Below are 21,314 nucleotides of genomic sequence, written 5' to 3'. Positions count from 1 at the left end.
CGTATGGTCAAGAATCAAGATACCTTCAAAATTATTATATAGTAACATTATAAAGATAAATTCATTTTGCTCTTTTAATTCACCAAAGCGTCCTATATTATTTCATTTAAAGAACTTACAGAAACAACAACAACAACAACTACGCCTTCATCCCAAAATAAGAACTTACAGAAACGTGATGCCAAAATACTGGTGTTTATATTTGAGCTTTAATTTACAATAACATTAATAAAATTGCCAATGACAACTAACAAAAGATACAGTATGGCATTTGGCAAATTGTCACATAAAAGAACTACATCTTCGTACACCTAAGTCAACCCAAACAGAGTATCAAAATAGTATAACATGTTTTAGTACCATAACATATTTCCCCACAAACACACAAATACACGTGCATTACCTTCTAAGCCTTTCTCATTGCTAGAAATTCCATAGTCAGGCATTCCATGAAGTGAAACTTTTGTATGTGATTTTTGTTTCCACTTGGTACAGGCCAGTCTTTCCCTTCTGTACTTTAGTCCCACTCATTTTTTATCTGCACATCGAAAAAAATGATCAAGAGATGAGTAAATCACACAAGTTTGCAAGGCTTCTTTCTTCAATTAAATGGTGGGCCCCTCTAAAAATAATATTAACATACTTGTAATTCATTTTTTACTTCAGGATTGCTTTGTATCATATTTAGCCAGAAACTACTCATCAGTAATGCTGTGGAATCATCTCCCGCCTTTTATTGATTCATAACATTTTAAAACATTAAAGCAACATATGCTCCAAAAAAACATAGAACAGTTAGCCTTCACAAATAAAAGCAAGGAATACAGTCCAAATAACTTTGCACCACACTAATAAGTTGAAAGTACTTTAAATATTAACATTGTCCATATCTTCAAAATAAAGTGCACTAGGAAGATGCAAGAGGTAAAAAACTTAGAGGAAGCTCATCGTAAGTAGGCTAATCGTGTGTGATTTGCATTCATTTAACATAAAATCCCCATAGTTTTCTTAAAATGTCAATCAAAAGAATTCCAAAATAAGATATTTAAAAAGAATGAATGAATGATGGTGATAATAAAAAGTTTAGAAATTCCTGAGAATAGTACCTTCCTAGAGGCTGTGACATGCTGCCCATTATTCAACTTTACATACTTTTTACTCTGCATAAGTCAAACTTCAAATTGTAAACACTATGCAATAATGAAGATCCTATAAGAAAATGAGTTTCTGGTGAAGTATGCATACCTTATCCCAGTGGTACACAGATTTCTGCTTTTGCAAACCACTACTGTCATCTGCAACCAGATCAAGAACAACAGCTTCTAGTCTGCAGGCAAAAAAAACAGTTGGCAACTTGCAGAAAAAAACTACGAAAGTGCTCATCATTAGAAGAGATTAATGCAATGCCTTATACGGTGATAACATGTCTTATGGTATCATACAATAAGTACTAAAAACATAAAGCACATAATGATGCTTTTTGCATCTTAGATTCACTCTTTACAGTACATGTAAGGATATGCTTTTTACAGCATTGATTTAAATGATGCACTCTAAATTCTTTAATCTTATTTTGTTACTAATGAAATATCAGAATTATAGTAGATCATGAATTTTAAAACTTTCTGCTTATTTTTGCATCCTTCATCGTATTTTCTTTTCCTCGAGAAATTCTTTTTCCAGTTTCTCACCATTATGATGTGTTGTTTAGTTTTAAAAACATCATAAGAGATGATCTACAGGGAGACATCAATCAGCCTTGAGTTATACGAGAAGAAATTCTCACACAAAACACCCTGTTCAATCGTCATGTTCATGTGTAAGTTTCTGATGTCCTATGTGCTACGCCTCAAGCAACCAGGATTGCTTCCCCATGATGTGATAGCTGAACTCATAAGCAAGCAATAACATGTACTAGTTGTATTATCAGGTATGAGTTTCTAATAACGACTGTGTTAACAAGCTCATTATGCATATATCAGCTATTAGGTAACAATACCAAAAACAATAACAAACCCAAAAAAATGGATGGAAAGACAGACATACATACAATGATATATACAACGCATATCTACATGGATACCGACATACAGGCATAGATACATCTCAAAAAAAATGTTGGAAAAATCTTGGGAATGTTCACAAGACAGACAAATAGAAAGGAAAAAGGTAAATTAACTTTTCAAACTTATCATTTAGAATGTCTACTGGTATTATATGAAAGAGCATGATAATATCATGATGAGTTTCAAACTAATAGATATTTAAAAATGAAACAGTATATTCAAAAATTTTCATTTTGGAAAGCTTAGGTGAAAATATTTGCAACACTTCTAAAATATCAGTGCATGTGTGCAAGCACCACAGATACACATATAACCATATGAGCCTATAGGTCTCTTTTGAGGATTGGGTCAAGAAAAAGAATTACTAGCTTGTGTTTCTTAATTATTATTTTATCTATCGAGTTCTCCCATAAGGATAACTAAACTTCTTAATTTTGTTATAATAATTCCAATTCTGTTCTTTAACTGGCTAATAAACACCTTGTAAATTGATGAAACCAGGTGGATGGATTTTCCATCTCCAATAAAAGACACCGGTATCTCCTACCAAAAAAATACCTAGTTCTTCCCTTGGGCTTGTTACTCTCACATAAAGTTCTTGCTTATACAATTCAAAAGGGGGAAAAGCCTTTTACTAATAATTTCATATTCCCATTCTAGATATCTTATTCTAGCAAAGCATCAGAATTCTAAATTTTTCAACAGGCCTCTGCTCGAGTTTGCAACGTCCTCCCCTCTTTTGGATAATCATAAGGTTATTGTACCACCATCAGCATGGAGGATACAGATTAAGCCATCAACTCAATCAAGCTGCCTTGCTCGCATTGGTAACATCCTCCCCTCCATTTTTCTAAATGATTATAAAGGTGCCACCATCAACCAATCAAGCTGGACTGCAGAAGAAGCATTCAGCATCTGCCAAAGTAGCATATTCTCTTTTGATTTTTTCCAGTTAGTTACCCAGTATAAACACCAACGCACCATTTAACTATTTCCCTCTGCTTCAGGTTTTCAAAAGGAATGTTGACACAGATCATTACTCATCAATATAAAGCAGACCATACTAAAATCCAGTGAGAATAGTGTCAATTAGCAAAAACAGCATTTAGGAGCAGGAAACCCAGAAAGAAACTTCCTAGCATCAACATTGCAGGATGTCATAGGTAATAAATCACTGCATTGCAAGCTTTCTCCTCTATAAATTTGGATAGGTTTTTGAATTGCCTAGACTAAAATATGGTATTTCAACCGAACAAGTTGGCAGCATGCATAGAGTGCTTGAAAAGTTGATCTTCAAGAACTCATAAGCTTCTGAATTCCGATAGCGTATGTGACCCTTACAAATTCTGAGAAGATTCTGGAGGTGTATGTATGTGTCTATGTATGTGTGTATCTATCTATGTGTATATATGTATAGAATCACATACCATTTGCCTTCCTCTTCTTGGAAACCACGATCTCTGTCTGAGAATCCTATACAAGAAAACAAAAAATGTGAAATATTAGAGAGAAAGGAACAAGATCCAGCCATGCAAATAAAAAAGAAAACCAAAATTTCTATAAACCAAATTTAATCAATCAAATGAGCAGCATTTGTAAAATGAACTCCAACGACTAATTACACATCATGAATATGTAACAGTATATCTGACCAATATGTTATTTGGCAAAAGGAAATATAGTGCAGAACCTAAACTCCAGGCCAAGGTTTAAACATGGGTTAGTTTTACAATGAAGAATGTCAAGGATTGTTAATGTTCATTGGTAAACTGCACGAGAGTTTATATGATAGTAACCCCTAGCCTCATGGCTTGCATAGATGGTATCAAAATAAAAAAAGAGGAAATGATGTCCTCTGCATTTCCTTAGTCTTCCATCTTTAGAAAAAAGCAAGTATAAAGACCAAAACAACTCCCCTCTAGTCAGGATGGGCAGAAGTTCATTAACAATTACAACATGTACATACGTACTAGGGACAGTAGGGCCTGTATTTGTTTCCACTAACACTCCCTAAGGACTTCAAGGTGCTACAGCTTTTAATTCATGGAGTGCTAGGCACTTTTGATCACTCCAAACAAATTTTTGACACTTGTTCTCGCTAAAGGACATTGCTTTTTCAAGTTTAGCTTTAAGCCCCCTTTTCGCACTTTGGTTATGAACATATATTTTGGTAAATTTTTCCAAATTTATTGACACTAATAGCATCCAAGATTTTATTTTGAAACAATCTGTTCATATGTTTGTATTAGTCATTATTCAAAGAATTATCAAATGAACGAATAGTATATATAGGTATTTAATCTTTGATATATACCAATTATATAGTTTAATCTTTCTAATTTAAGGGTTTTCACAAAAACAGAAACAAAAAATAAATGAATATATAATTACACCCCTGACAAATTTAGGAATTCAATGGTAGTTCCATAAAATGGATCACCATATTCATTTAAGTAATTTCATAAAAATAAAAGATGTATTCATTAGTTGTTCTTTGAGAATGCAGAATGTATTTTAATGGGATCTTTTCATAATCTTACAAAAAATAAATTTCGCAGTGAGGAAGAAAATGTGGTGAAAACTTGTTAGCGTCCACTAAAACTTGTCAATGTTACAAAACAAATGCATTGCATGCATGCACGCATACACTTGCACAAACATGTATAAAGGAATATGTGGAACCGAACCTTCAACTAAAACATGGTTCCAGCCTCTACTTTTCAAAGATGGCAATTAACATTTACTGTATCAAATGCATGAAATACATTAGCCGGATGTGCCTAATTCAGACACTGGTATTTAGGTTTTCCCATTAGCATTGAACAAGAAACCCCTAAAACCATCATTTTCTACAGGTTAAAGTTTCAGACTTGATGTATGATTCAACCTTAATACATACATATATTCATACACATGTATGTAAGATTTATAAATTCAGGGAAATATCACCTAGAAAGTACCACAAACAATGTAAAAAAAATTATATAACATAGAAATATTATATATCATGGACTCCAACATGGCAATCAAAGGTGCATGGCTAAATTAGAAGCTATAATCCGATAAGAGATGTACCTTATATGAAGATAGCCCACCAGATTTTTGTTGATGAACCTTGTTTATGATTTCTTCATGCACAGCTCTTTTTTCATTACATCAACCCACTGACTAGCAGGAACCGGCGATCACTCGAAAATTTTATTACAAAATATTAAAATCTGTCAAAAAGATTATAGGATATGAAGCCATAGCCGATATGTTTTTCTAGACGAACTAATAAAACATATAATGCATATATGCCACTGTTCAAAAAACTTAATTCTGAAAAAGAAAAGCACAGATTGATTAAAGAAATGTAGCACACACAGCTAGACTAAAGAAGGTTACCAAACAACATGTGTCAGATTATGATAAACAGCTGCATACATACATGCAGACATACATATATACATCCATACATGAATGCATACATACATATATTCCATAAATAAATACACACACACTTGCAAAATCTATTGTTCATCAAGATGTTTTAGGATATTTTTAAATCATGTCAACTTCATGAATTTGAGCCATTGATTTTTCATGATCTATTTACATTTTTTCATCATCGACAAGATATTCAACACGATCTATTTACTATTTTCATGTGTTAAGTTTGATTTCAACAAGATGTTTTAGTAAATTTTTTAAACAATATCATCTGAATGAATTGTGAGCTGTTGATTTTTCAATATCTTGAGAACTGAATCACATGATGGATTGGAAAATGATTAAGCCTACTAATTTGGCAAATAAATCATTCTAAATGTTTGTACGGTTGGATCCAACATTTGGTGGCACAATCCATGCAAACAAGAATGTGTACTCTATATATTATTGTGGTTCAGAAAGACTATTTTCTCATGCATACTTAGTACATACATATATACATACCAATGTTGTGAAAAGCGTTGAGGCGTAGTGTAGCGCTCCACCAAAAACTGAAGCAAGGCATAAGCCTCGAGGCGTAAAGCGTAAGCCTCATATTTTTTTTTAACAAAACTTAAAAAAATCCTTTAAAAATATCTAAAAATACAAATAAATAAAAAATGCTTTATTGATGAAGCAACAACAATAAGAAATAGAAAATCTCAAATAAATACCGACAAATATGAGATTAACATGTAAAAGTAACATTAATGTGTATATTGATCTACGTAAGTATCTAAGAAATAAAAAGTAGGCCACAAGAAAACATTAAATGAAAAGTAAATGAAAAGTAGGCCATCTCAAATTTCATTAAAGAGTATCTGATATCTATCTAGATGCATATCAAATGAATTTGAGATTGTTACTTGAAGAGATGAAATAGAAACATTTAAGCAACTTTCACAAGAAAACATATACAACAAAGCAAACTTGAAATGCAACCAATATGAATAGCATGACAATTATTTGAACAACAAAATTACTGCATCAATATAATTTTTATAAAGGTTAGCTGGTTACATAGTTCATTCCTTAAGTGAGAAAAAAAGTTCAGAGGGACAGAGCAGTGCTAACTTTTAGAAAGGTTAGTAATCAAAATAGTGTTAATTTTCAACTTGATGAACAATAATTGTTAAATTGTATCTCATATATATTTATATATATAGAGAGAGAGATACATATACATATATATTTCATATTCATATATATGTCTATGTATCTATCTATTTATATATATATAAATATATATATATATATATATTCTTTGTAATACCCTCTACGGGTAAATATGTCTTTTCACATGTAACTTGAATATGCTTTTTCCTTTTCTTATTTTTCTTTTTCTTTTCTCTTTTTCTTTTTTTTTGTTTTTTTATTATTGATTGAGGGGTCCACATTATAGATGTTGGACCCCTCCAACAGTCATAAATATGACCGTTGGAGGGGCTCCAACGTCTATATGGGAGCCCCTCTTGGATCCCTTGTAGTCTATAAATAAGGGGTGTTTCCCCATTGTATGTTCATGCTTTGGAGTGCTTACTCTCTCAATAAAAGATAAAAAATTTTATGCCTTTGTGCATTTGTGCTCCTTTGTGAGTGTTTCGTTATGCCTTTATGCACTTATTCTCTTTGTGATTCTTGTGGGTTATTCAAGTCATCTTTGAACTTGCTATTCTTGGAGATATTTTCACAATAATAAGGTTGGTCGACTAACAAGAAGGACAAATCATGTGTTTGAGTTAAGGTCGGTCGACTAACAAGAAGGACAAATCATGTGTTTGAGTTATGTGTGTGTGCAGCAAGAGAGGGGGAGACATAGAGAGAGTGGGAGACAGCGAGAGAGGGATAGAGAGAGAGGGAGAGACTGAGAGAGGGAGAGAGCGAGAAAGGGAGAGCAGGAGGGAGAAACAGAGAGGGAGGGAGATAGCGAGGGAGACTTACCGAGAGAGTGAGGGCAAGACCTTCTTCTTCCTCCTTTCGGCAGAGAAAGAGAGGGACACAACGAGAGAGAGAGAGAGAAGGGGAAGGCCCTAATCAGTCGGGCCTCTCCCCTTTCTTGGGTCAAATGGGAGCTTTGACCCCATTTGACCCAAACAAAATGAGGAGTGCCTCACATGCTATGAGGCGTGCCTCATAGCGTATGAGGCATGCGCCTTGTACGGTTTGCGCTTTTTATGTGCGCCTCAAGGCCAAAGGGCCCTTGCCTTGTGGCGAGGCACGCGTTTTGTGCCTTGAGGTGCACTTTTAACAACAATGATACATACATATGTATAATGATGTATGTATATATATATAAGAACCTCCTATAACCATCCATATAAAGTGTGGACAGTACTGATTTTCAATGTTCCAAGCTATGTTGATAAATCTGACCCCACAGATGTGTTCAGCATTATCTATTTTGAGGGAAAAATGTGATTTTATGAGCTTTAAAATTTATTAAAAATTCTAAGTCATTGACTTTGAATCCTTATAAAAACCTTTTTGCATGCCATAATCAGACGATTAAAAAGCTGAATCCTACTAAACAAACTATCTAGATCACATTTGTAAGATTAGATTCCAAAAAATTATAAAAAAAATGAAAATTTAGACTGTCCACACTCTCCTACCATGAGGAACCAATCTCTCTCTCTCTCTCTCTCTCTCTCTCTCTCTCTCTCTATATATATATATATATATATATATATATATATATATATATATATATAAAAAATTGTATAATTTTAATAGTACATGAAGAAAACTTCAAGAGAATATACTGATGACAAGGATCCCATATGGTGTCTTTAGGGACATTCCACTGCAGGTTCAACCATTAGGAGCAGTGAAAGTGTTTGAGTTGCTGTTATTCCTGCAAATAACTCCATCCACTGTTTCCATAATTGGTTTGACTTCTGCTAGAATATTCCTCAAATCCAACCAGTCAATCTCATTTTCTTTGAAACTCCTTTGAAATTATAAATCCCATCGACTGCCATTCAGTTAGCAATCCCCAACCTTACAATCTTGGTGTTTGGTCATTGAAAATAGCAGGATATCTTGCTGTTAAACACCAGCCACTTAGCCACCAATTTTTTCAAAACTTAAATGTTATACCATTTCCAATCTGAGCCTGAATCTGCTTTTTGAAATCTTCCAAAACTGTTATCCATCCAAGCCATAGGCCTGAACCACAATTCCACATATTAGTATCTTCCCAACACCATGGCGCACCATCAACTTAGTATTTCTTTTAATAAACCTTATTCAAGACAATTCCTCACTATATAAGCACCACCACTAGTTTGCGATCAAGGCTTTAATCATAGGTTTCAGTGTCCTAATGCCAAGTCCATCAAGGTTGGTTGGGAAGGTGACTGTTTTCCAATTAACAAGTTTTGTTTTCTTATTATTATTATGGTCTTTCCAGGGGAATGACCGTATCATCTGGAAGTACTTTAGTTGTTTTGTTCTGATAGAGGAAAGAAGGTATATTGGATAACACATGTTCAACCACCATAATAAGGCCTGCAAGCTATGAAAACCTCGATTTCCATGACCCAATGAGAAGCCTTGGTTTGACTCTTGACCAATGGCAGTCCCAAGTACTTGAGAGGTAGGATGCCCTGTTTACATCCAAAGATGTTCTCGGCAACCTCTTCTGTAGCTCGATGGAAATTGAATAGCAGGAACTCACATTTTGATTTGTCAACTGTTACACACGAGATAAAAGCAATGGAGCAAAGGATAATCTATGCCCTGAAAATTTGAGATAAAGAAGCCTTGCCAAATAGAAAAAAATAGTCAGCGAATTGGATTAGAGAGATCTCCCACCGCGCAACTAGATCAGTGATAACTGATAAGAAACCCAATGCAGCTGATTTCCTAAACAAAGCCACCAGACCCCATATTGCACTAAGAAAACCATAGATGACAAACAGCCCATGCTGTCATATAGACTCAACATAAACAGTAAAAGCAAACGATGCCAAACACATCTCAAGGGTTCTGATTTCAATGAATAGATCTGTTCAAACAAAGGCCACCGTAATAAACTCTTTTGGATCTATGCAATAGAAAGACCTCTCACTCTTTAACTTTTTTACAACTCATAAAATCACTCCTGCACAATTTACAGTATCTCTTCAGCATGTGACTGATGTTTTGAAAGGTAGAAACTACCTCATCCTCCATAAACAAAGCACATAAAGTTACCAATAGGTTATCCTTATTCAACCATTGACCACCAGCCTCTCATAATGCATATGCATTTCCTTCCTATATTGGAAGGCTTTCTTGTAAAATGTCTTGCACGATATGCTTCAATATGGCAAAAGGACAATCATCGCTATTGTTGTGCCCATCATTGATGGGGGCTTATTACATATTTACACAGGACATAGTAGCAATATATAGCTATACAGACCATATGGCCCAGCTCCAATAGCAGCATTTGAAATGCCCTAGTATAAAAAATCTAGAATAAGAAATACTTAACATATAACTACCAGTCAAATTTCAAAAGACGAGATATCCATTGCTAAATATCAACTTTAGATGCAATTCTTGGGTTCCACCTAAATAAGGAAGAATGAGAATAAGAATCTAAGAATTTAAATAACATAAGCATTGAAGCCTTGGTCTCGCAAATGGGAGTTACATATATATGTTAGGACGCCAGTCTTGAGATCTGTGCCCTAACGGATTTCTCAGAAATCGTGAAGGGCTTGGGCCCTCGTTGATGCGTTCATGAATCCCGTGAAATCATGGATGCCACGAACGAAGCGATCCAAGGCGGCGGGTTCAATCAAAGGGAGATCCTCAATCCCGATGATTGTACCCTCAAAAAACATGAAAGGGGGAGAAAGGAGAAAATGTGATCTCAGAGAAGGGAATTCCCTAAAAACGTCAAAAGGAGAAAATGTGATCTAAGAGAGGGGAATTCCCTAAAAATGTCAAAGATAGATTCATTATGGGGTTAAGTCTAGGGGTGTCAACGGGTCGGGTTTGGTTCGGACCCAGTTGAAACCAGACTTGGACCAAGTTTTTGGGTATGGTATCGGGTCCAGACCCAGGTCTAATATAAAAGAAACCATACCCGGACCCGATAAGAACTACATGAACTAGACCCGGACCATACCCGGTAAATAATACTTTTTATCATTTTTACATTGAAAATTTGCGGGTCTTAATCGAAACTCGAGTTGAGCCTAGGTCTGGTATAAAAGTTCACAAACTATACCCGATCCATGTATTAATCAGACCTTCGGGTCCAGACCCGGGTCTTAATCAGGTCTTCTTATTTGTCACCATACTATAGGGTTTGGTCTGGGTCGGGTCCGGGAAAACCCGACCCATTGACACTCCTAGCTAGGTCCCTCTTAAATAGTTCAGGGGCAGATCAGGTCCAGTGTAAATCTGATCCAGTACAAATAGATCCAACCCAAAGCAAATACGGATCGGTCCAAGATGGATTCAATCTCAACAAACCAAACCAAAGCAAGAAGTCCAAAATCCAACGAAAATACCCGACCCAGATACACACGGGTCCAACCAAGAAGAAATGGATCTGATTGATCCAAACAGAAAAAGAACGGATCAGGTCGGTCTATAACAATATGACAATTTTGTCAAAGGAGGTATCTATGAAGTTTAGTGTGCATCATTGTTTCTACTATCTGATGGGTCAAAATAGTGAAACCATCATTAATATAATCAGAAGATTATGCTGAATGATATAATTGGAAGCTTACACATAAAACTAATATAAAATGTTGCCAATATAGATGCCGAAATAAATACAGTTGATATATTGACAGGTTTTGAGCATATGTGTAAAATATGTTCAGCAATATATAATCATAAATCAAAATGCTTGGTCCAGCAGAAATATGGCTAAAGCAAGAAAACATTACTTGCAAATGTCTTGCTTTAGCAGCTTCACCTTCAGCCTCCAAAATTGTCTGCTTTGACCTAGCACATATACATTAAAAATTAGAATTTTTTCAACAAGTGTTTCCTACATCAATAAAAATGTATGCATAGTATAATAAAGATTCAAAGATAAAAGAAGAAAATTTAGTTGAGAACCTTAAAACAACCTTCAAAAATTGAAAATGATCGAGTCTTTTGTAGAACATGTTATATAGAGATGCTAACACTCACAAGGCTAAGAAAGAACGAAGAAATAGAACATATCATGAGTGGTTGCATGCAACACTAACCTAAAAGCTTTTAAACGTTCTGAAATTGCCAATGCTGCTAACTCATGGTATTCCAGTTCATTCTTAAAAATTGGATGCAACCCTTCATGAGGTAAATCGTTTGCTCGCTTTATGGATTCTTTGTTGGACATTATCAGTCATGGGTCCAACCCACGAATGTGACCCTGTTTGACACCCTCCTAGTGGGTCACGTTGGTGACCACGTAATGGGGTAGTGGGTGGGAGTTACGTGAATGTGGATAACCACATTCACGTAACTGCCTAATCTCCCATTACATAAGGGGTTAGGGGCTACAAGGATGATGAGAGACTCGTAGCATTTTCCTGCCAAATTCCATTCCGCATTCGGACGCAGCAGAATAGGGTCCTGCTCACCGTCGACCTAAGGCTTGGGCTCATTGTGGGCGTCGACCGACTGAGGAGAACGCCGAATTACCTACACTAACTATGGCGAATTCAGGTATGCTTCCTGTCATTGTTGATTTTGCAGGGATTCGCCAACATTGGGTTATGGGCCCACTGGCCACGCATTTCCGTTGCACGTGGCCGTGTAGGCCGTTTCAGTGTTTTAAGCGTCGGTGGAGTCGCTGTGGAGCGACAACCACCGGTAAGCGGCAGATCAAATCCTTATAAAAGAAAAGAAAGGAGGATCGTTGTATACCTGTGGTCGTCGGGCTGCAGGGAGGTTTTGCCTTCGCTAGGGACCGTCGCTGGATTCATCGCCAGTAGAGGTAAATCCCTGAATCGCCTATGGCCGTTGGGCTGCAGAGGGGTTTACCCTCGCCGGTGTGCTTTCGCCTGAAGATGTGGCCGGCAGATGGCGAAAGGGTTTTAAAAACCCATTTTTCTCTGTTTTCCATTTCAACCATCGGGCGGGGGGGGCTTTTGCTGAGAGCTGCAGGTAGCAGCAGCGACCTTGCCGGAACCCATGTTGCCCCACCTCATCACCGGAGTAACCTGTAAACCGGCGACAACAATCAAAAAAAAAAATTAACCCTTACCTGTCGGGGGGGGGGTTCGCCGGGGTTGATCGTCGTGGGGCAATTTGCCGGCAAGGGCAGCCATTGGTCGGCGGCAGCCTTGCTGACACCGCCGGGGCTTCCGCCAGACTGGCAGACGGTGTCGGTCTTCAGCCATCAGACGGCGAAGCCGCGAATCGTCGTCGTGGGGTGACATCTCGGTCGCCAAACCTGTTATCGTCGCAAAATTTTTTCCGTCTTCCCTTCTCTGCGAAAGAGAGATGAAAATGCTTTCGCGATTCAAACTTGACCGGATTTTGGAAATTTGTTTTGAAATACTCGCCTCCGTTTTGAAAATTGTGGGAAAATCCATGGGATGGGGCTCGACCTGTCGGTACGAGGTTCGACCGTTTCTGCCGCCTTTAACAGGGGTAATCGAACCAAGGACCAAAATTGTGCTTGACTTAGTGAAATTATCGAAATTGTGTTCTATCCTAAATGCACAGAGAATTCAGGCATGTGCAATGAGATTTGGTAAAATATAAGTTGGAAAACTATGATGTATGCTTAGAAAAACATTTGGAGTTGAAAAGCATTTCTCAGGAAAAAGATGGAAATCAGTGTCTCAGGAAACTTAGACAAAGAAGATTTGAAATCTCAAGAAAGTTTATAAAGATTTGGAAGATCATGAAGAAATGAGAATCTCGAGAAAATAGAAGGAATTCTTGAGAAAAGATGGACACTTGAGAAGGAAAACACTTATCAGGAGAAACTCGGACTTTGAGAATTTTCTTAGGAAAATGATGGAAAATTTATAGGAAAACTCATTGGAGAAAGAAATTCAAAACTTAGGAAGTTGAAATCCTGAGAATATTGTCTTTGAAGTATCTGAAAATCAACTTTGATTCTTAAGAAAGATGAGAAATTCCTTTTGAAAGCATCTTAAGAAAATAATATTTTCAGGGAAAATCACGGGAAAACTTTAACTTGGGAAATCCAACTTCGAAAATCTTCATAGTTTCTTGAGGAATCGATTTCCATGAAGTGAAAATTTCTTGAGAAAATCATGAGAAAAACAGATGATGCAGATGATTTGAATGAATGAATGCACTTTGAAAAGATTTCTGAAAACTTTGTTGGAAAAATGTGGATTAAGCCAAAGTAAATCCTTCACATATTCTGACTGTGGCCATGAATATGTTCAGAGTTTACTTGAGTTAATTCACAATATTTTGAAAAATTAGACATATGATGTGCATTTTTAAGATAGCCTAAGAGTGTAGGCTCAATGTGACTGGTAGAAAGATGATGGATCTAGGTCTCGTCCATATTCCGACTAGGGCCGTAAATCTGGACTCCACCGAGTTCATCAACTCTCTAAGAGTTGGTGCACGTGTCATTCGTGTTCATTCATAGTGAATTTTGAAAATTGAGATATATGAATCATAGCATCAGGATATTACTGAAATCAAACTATATGAGATGCAGCCTAATCTAAGCAGTAAAAGTAAATATTATTCCAAGTTTGATTATTACATCTCTGACGTGAGTAAAAATAAATGAAATAAAAATACATAATGAAAAAGAATCAGCCTCCTCCAGATTTTCCTGCAAAATGAAAATTAGTACAAGGAAGGGATATACAAGATACCCAAGGAAATGGGCATATATAGAATATGTACAACGAATATATATATGGTTATATCTAAATGCTTGAATTTATGATAAATAACATGTGATGATGAAGATGCATTTACAAAAAGAAAAGGAATATATATATATATATATATATATATATATATATATATATATATATATATATATATATATATATATATATATATACTTATATATGTATATACATGTATATATATATGTATAGGTAGATATACATAGATATATATATATATATGGATATATATACGTATAATGAGAAAATGTATATAAGAATTAGAATTTCATATATAATGGGTAAAATCAGGAAATACAGGTATATACAGTTTCTGTAGGTGATTTCACAAAGCCGTAATTTCCAAATTATAATATAATTTTCAATAAAAATGGGTATGGAGCTTTCCTATATATCAATAACAAAGCATGCCAAAGATGGTATAGAGATCATGAACGGATATGGATATATTCGTTCATGAATGTGGCTAATTATCAAGACTGCACACCTACAGCAGAAAATGGATATGTGCAGGAAATATGCTGCAGTAGCACCATGGAATGGCTTCAAGGGTGTGGTGAAAGTTGCTGTGAAAGGCCTAGTGGAGATGTGAAGATGCTGTGGAAAGTGCATCCCATGTAATGCAGCAATGACATTAACATACTAACATGGCTGGGCTATGCCAGACGTCTACATATTGTCCATCAGATAATCATTCAGCAATTTGAGGAGATGCTTGACATTTTGCAGTAGAAAATCAAATGGCTAAATCAAAGATATCAATCCTTTTTATATAATATAATTCACTATATTACTAAATGAAGGATTTTCAATTAACTACAGTGAAAACCAGAAACAATGACTCTTTGTTTCCTGTAACCAACTTGATTTTCAGGTGGACCAGCCATCATTAATTAAGTTTATGGTGACTATTTAGCATTGAACCAAATTCTGGATGCAACAGAACATGCTTGGCAGTACTTATGATACTAAGCTATGTATACATATCCATACAGCTGAAAATAAAACATGTTGATAATATATTTTAAGAACTAATCTAATAAATCAAACAAATCAATCTTACAAATGATATCAATCGGTCATAACAAATGGCTTCAGCAGATGCTCCCTCACAATAAATAGTATGATGCAAAGGCCCTAAATGATGTTATTTACAGCAGTGAACTATAGGTGCAGGGTGGCAGTGTGATTTTGCAGACAAAAAAAACAACAATGCACAAAATATCAGTAAACTATATGTCAGATGCATAGGTTGAGAAAGGCCTTGCGCTGGATCAATCTGCAAAATAGAATGTGAATCAGAGTAATACAAACAGACGCACAGTAATCCCAGACCAATCAGGGGCATCAAATGCAATAATGGTCGTTTGCAGATTATGAAGGTATATGCACAATGCTGAAGAAATGGGTAATATAAAACAAGCAATCACAGTAGGAAAGAAAAAAAAATACAGATAGAGATTGACTAAATGATATGCGTGAGAGGGTGTTACGCTAAAATGGAAAGGAGAAAATGAAGTAGAAGCAAGGGATGGGATTTTTTCCTTGGGCGAGTTTGGGTTGCGCAGGAGGTCCTTCCTCTGTCTTTTGTTCCCAATTAAATCGAGCTCCTTGAAGATTTTGTTGAGAGAGAATGGAAGCGGGCAACTTATGAGGGCAGTGAGGACTAATAGAGAGTGAAGCATCCGTCAGGGGTGGTATGCTTGCAGCAAGTGTTTTGGGGTTTCCTTCTGCTGGTGGGCTGAAGAAGAGGTGAAAAACGCTGGGCTGGACAACAATAGGCTGGGCTGAAGTGGATGTGGATGCAGTTGGCTGGATCCCCTGCGGCTGGTGCTGGAGAAGAGGTGAAAAACGTTGGGTTGGACAACAATAGGCTGGACTGAAGTGGATGTGGATGTCATTGGCTGGATCCCCTGCGGCTGGTGCTGGAGAAGAGGATGGACAGCAACTGGCTGGGCTCCTGTAACCAGCGATGAAGGGGCAATCTCCTACGGATGGGTTGTTGCTTCTTCTATTGCTGAGCTGAAGGAGAATAGGCTGAAGGAAAATGGGTTGAAGAAGATGGGAAGCAACTGTTGGAGGTGCTCTGCCGCTGGGTTGAAGGAGATAAAGTGCTACTTCACGCTGCTGAGAAGAAGCTTCCTGCGAAAACCTAAAAGATAAGAAAAAAAAAATTCCCCCTTTTGTCGATCAATGCCCCCCCTCTTTTAAAGAGATTTTCAGCTTCATTTCAAAAAGATCACAATCCTTTCAAAACTTCCGTTACATCTCTTTGAAGATTTTTGAAACTGAAATATTCAATGTAGCCGTTTTCAAGAGGGTGCCTCTTGTATTTTTCAAAAAAATGTGTTTCATTTACCTAAGTTTTAGGTAAGATGAAAAATTTTGGAAAGTATCTGTGGCGTCGTTTTGAGCTGTTTCCTTTAAAACTTAAAAAAAAAATTATGTAAGCAAATTAATAAAAAGAAATAAAAAGAAAATGAATAGTGAAATAAATGAGAGGCTTTTATGGAAATGCCATCTCAATCCACTTTTAAAATCCTTTTGAAAATAAAGTTTTATTTTGTTTTTTTTTTGGCAAATCTTTTATTTTCAATTGGGGTGCCACATGTGTGTGGGCCCACTAACTCAAAAAAATATAAATAAATAAATAACATTGAGCAATTAAAAAGAAAAATTTGCAAATTGGTGCGATCTCCGGGTGGATCCCGCTTCATTTATTTGAAAATAAAAAGCATAAGAAATAACTTTTTTTTTGGAATTTTTATAACACGAGATAAAACTTTGTTTATTTCCAAGAATTTGGAAAATTTGGTTTTCAGGGCAAAAATATGGATATAGTAAATGTAAAAAAAATTTTAAAGCGATTTAAAATCTTTTTGCAAAAAGTTTTGAGATAAAATCTTTAAAATCAATATCCAAATATCCAGATTGTTTTCCTTGAGAAAGACTTTTGTAATTCAAAATCTTGGAGGTAAAATGGAAAATTTTGGTAATTTTGAATACCCAGGGTTTTGAAAATCAATTTTGAAAAGTTTAAAAATCAAATATGGATTGACAATTTTGAAAATCAGGAGTTCTGGATCTCAAAATGACCTGTTGTGCAGTGAAATGATGCAAAGTGTTCATGCAATACTATGCAAAGACACGTTTCAAGAAATGCTACTCTGAGCCAGGACTTGGAAATTCTAGTTTTTTTTTGTCCAGAATAGAATTTTGAAGATTTGCAGTTTGAAGATGTCTCTGAACCTAAATATAGAAATTTTTTAGGCTCAAGAATGAAATTTTAGACTTTCTGCAAGGTTCAAGCTCAGAAAATAACCAATTTGCCCTTCATTGCTCCGGAGAACTGAAATATACTGATTGAGGGAGATGTCAGGGAAGTGAGTGAAAATTTGGGGTGTTTACAGGGGGCTGTCGCCGGATCGGCGTCAACGTGGGGTGACGCGTCGGTCGTCGTTACGGCGACATGGGTCGCCGTGGAACCGAAAAGGGCAGAAACCCTTTTCGGTTTCCCTAAAAATGCAAACAGAAACCCATCAGGTTTCAGTTTCATTTTTATCAGAGGACCGGATCGGGTCCGGAGTGAAGACCCAATCCAAACCCATTTTGGGTGGATCGGGCCTGCTATTTTTTTTATCTGACCCAGACCCATAATAACCCCAGGTCTGGGTCTGGTCCGAAAAAAATCGGGTCTTCTTTTGGGCCGAGTCTGAGCCGTATCCATTTTGGATCGGGTCCGATCCGGACCCATTAAGAGTCGGGTCGAACCCGAGGTCCATTTAGGACCGGGTCTAACCCGATTCTATTATGGATCGGGTCGAACCCGGGGTCCTTTTTGGACCGGGTCGAACCTGGGGTCCGTTTCGGATTGGGTCTAACCCGGATCTGTTTTTGGACCGGGTCCGACCCGGGTCTGTTTCGGACCGGGTCTAACCCGGGTCCGTTTCGGACCGGGTCTAACTCGGGTCCGTTTTGGACCGGGTCTAACCCGGGTTCTGTTCGGGATGGGTCCGACCCGTATCAAGTATGGGTCGGGTCAGACCCGGATCCCATTTGAATTGGGTCGGATCCATGAAAGCAGGATCCAAACACTATTAAGACTGAATCGGATCAGGAACTTGATCCGACCCCTTCCGGAACCGGTTCAGAGTCATTTTTGACCGGTTCTTTCCAGTTTTTCACCGGTTCCGAGATGCTGAAACCATGTTTTCATAAATATAAATAAATACAGGGATTTTGGCATGCGGTCATAGGGTTTTATGAACTTTTGTTCATATTAAGTATCAGTTCATAAGGTTTAGAACCGGTTCAGACCCTTAGATGACCGGTTCGGGGCAGTTTCAGACCGGTTCAGAGTGTTTTTAGACCGGTTCCTACTTGAGGACCTTGGGTTTTACCCATATAAGCATGTTTTTGTTATTTTTCATGCTTTATAAAGTATTTATTTTGAATAATGCATGACTTATGCATGTTAATTCATGTATTTTGCGTTGATTAAGTTGTGCATGATAAATTTAAGCATGAATTGTAACTAAATTCATGACAATTTAGTTTATGCATATTTGTTGAAGTATGAACTTATATTATGTCATGAATATACATGCATTAAAATGTGTGCATGGGCGTGCTCCATAATATGAATAGGATTTTCGGTAAAAGATCTTGATTGACCGATTCGTGTAATCACCAAAGTGATCTGAGTCGTGTTAATTAGGGATTCTTTGGACCGTATTAAAATTCGTAATTATGATTGTGTGTGAAATTATGAAACATCAATTCTACCCAAAGGTAGGTCGTTGTGTTCCAAATTTACACAGAGTGTGATAGTAATTGTGTATTCCAGCCATGAAGCATATTCGTACCCAAAGGTACAGTGCCGAATTGCCTCTGGTTACATGATCTGCTAGTTTCACCAACTGAAGCCAATTCCTTGAGAATTGAAGAGACGAAGAAACTATGAGCATTATTGTTTTCACCAAAGTGGAACGATAATGGCTTAACTATGCTTGTCTCAGAAAAGGTGAAAATAAAGGGTCTCACTTTTACCTTTTCAACACGAGTCTCGTCTGAGCAATAATAGTAATGTCTTTCCGTTTTCGTTCTTTGTTTTAGCAGTTTCCTTCCATATCGACGGTTCTAGTAATATCCTTATCTTAGACGGATCAAATTTTTCTGATTGGAAAGAAATCGTGTTATTCACTTTGGGCTATATGGATTTAGATCTGGCTCTTAGAATTGACGAACCTCCCGCTCTTACAAAGCAGAGTACAGCCGATTAGAAGGCTGCCTCTGAGAAGTGGGAGCGCTCGAACATACTTAGCCTATTGCTTTTGCAATCTCGGGTGGCTAAAAATATTCGAGGCGCCATTCCTTATTGTAGGACAGTTAAGGAATTTCTGGGAGCCATTGAGGCTCAGTTCGTCACTTCTAATAAGGCATGGGCCAGTACGCTCATGTCCAAATTAGTGTCTATGAAATATGTTTGTGACAGTCACATCCGACAGCACATTTTAGAAATGAGAAATATTGTGACTCAACTGAATGACATGAAGTTCGCCATCTCTGACTCCTTCTTAGTCCATCTGATCTTAACCTCATTACCTACTGAGTATGGACCCTTTAAAATCTCCTACAACACACATAATGATGAATGGTCTTTTAATGACCTCTTAGCCAAGTGTGTTGAGGAAGATGAGAGATTGAAGGGTGAGAGGGTGCCAAGTGCACATATGGCCTCTCATAAGGATAAACAAAGGTCGAGGCCAAAGAAAAGCTCATTCAAAAGAAAGAATCAAAAGAGAACCACTGGAGAGAATTCAAACTCTCAGGCGAAAGCCAAATCCCAGTTAGGTGGCCCTTCTATAAAGTGTTTCTTCTGCAAAAAGAAAGGGCATAAGAAGGTGGACTGTTTGAAGTACAAGAAGTGGCTCGAAAATAAAGATAATAAGTTATTTGTTTCTCATGAGTGCAATCTATGTCATGTTCCATTGTATAGTTGGTGGATTGATTCTGGTGCCACGGTGCACATTGCCAACTCTTTGCAGGCATTTCTGAACAAAAGGGAACCAACGGAGCATGAAAGAAGCATCTTCTTAGGAAATAAGATGCGTTCGCATGTCAAGAGTGTTGAGACCTGCAGAATAGTGTTGGAGTCGGGATTTATATTGGATTTGGTCGATACATTTTATGTTTTATCTTATAGTCGAAACCTAATTTCAATTTCAAAACTTGATAAGTTTGACTTTCTATTTAAATTTGAAAAATCTGAACTTATTATTATGAAAAATTCAATGAATATAGGATCTGCATATATATGTGATGGTTTGTATCGATTAAGAACCAAATTCCAAATTCAGGAATCTCACTCTATTGAGAACACAATGATTGACAATAAACGTGGCCTAAAGGATGATCAATCCTATTTGCTTTGGCATCGGAGGTTAGGATATATCTCGAAAGAGAGAGTCCAAAGACTCGTGAAAGAGGGAATCCTTGGATCCCTTGATTTTACGAATATAGAGTCATGTGTTGACTGCATAAAGGCTAAGCAGTCTAACACCTATAAGAAAGATGCCAAACGCAACAATGGAAAGTTAGAAATAGTGCATACGGATGTCTGTGGTCCTTTTTCACTGTGTTATACGAGTGAAAAATATTTTGTCACCTTTATAGATGATTACTCTCGGTATATGTATCTCTACTTATTATCTGAAAAATCAGAGGTCTTTCAGGTTTTTAAGGACTTCAAGAAAGAAGTAGAGAAACAAACCGGTGAAGTTATTAAGGTTGTTAGGTCAGATAGAGGTGGCGAATATTATGGTCGTTTCACTGAGATAGGACAAAAGGAAGGTCCATTAGCGCGGTTTCTAAAAAAGGAAAGCATTGTGCCTCAGTATACCATGCCTGGTAGTGCTTACCA

At 36.8% G+C, this 21,314-nt stretch overlaps 1 pseudogene; it reads right to left on the bottom strand.

The window, feature by feature from the left end:
* Positions 1-214: 214 nt before the first annotated feature.
* Positions 215-21,314, bottom strand: part of LOC149847190 (putative DEAD-box ATP-dependent RNA helicase 29) — a 31,675-nt pseudogene continuing 10,575 nt past the window's right edge.

The sequence above is a fragment of the Nuphar pumila genome, chromosome 2 (assembly GCF_984573655.1).
Source record: "Nuphar pumila chromosome 2, dmNupPumi1.hap1.1, whole genome shotgun sequence".
NCBI classification, from domain to species: Eukaryota; Viridiplantae; Streptophyta; class Magnoliopsida; order Nymphaeales; family Nymphaeaceae; genus Nuphar; species Nuphar pumila.
The sequence above is the reverse complement of the archived record's forward strand: the minus strand, read 5'-3'. Positions and strand labels throughout refer to the sequence as shown.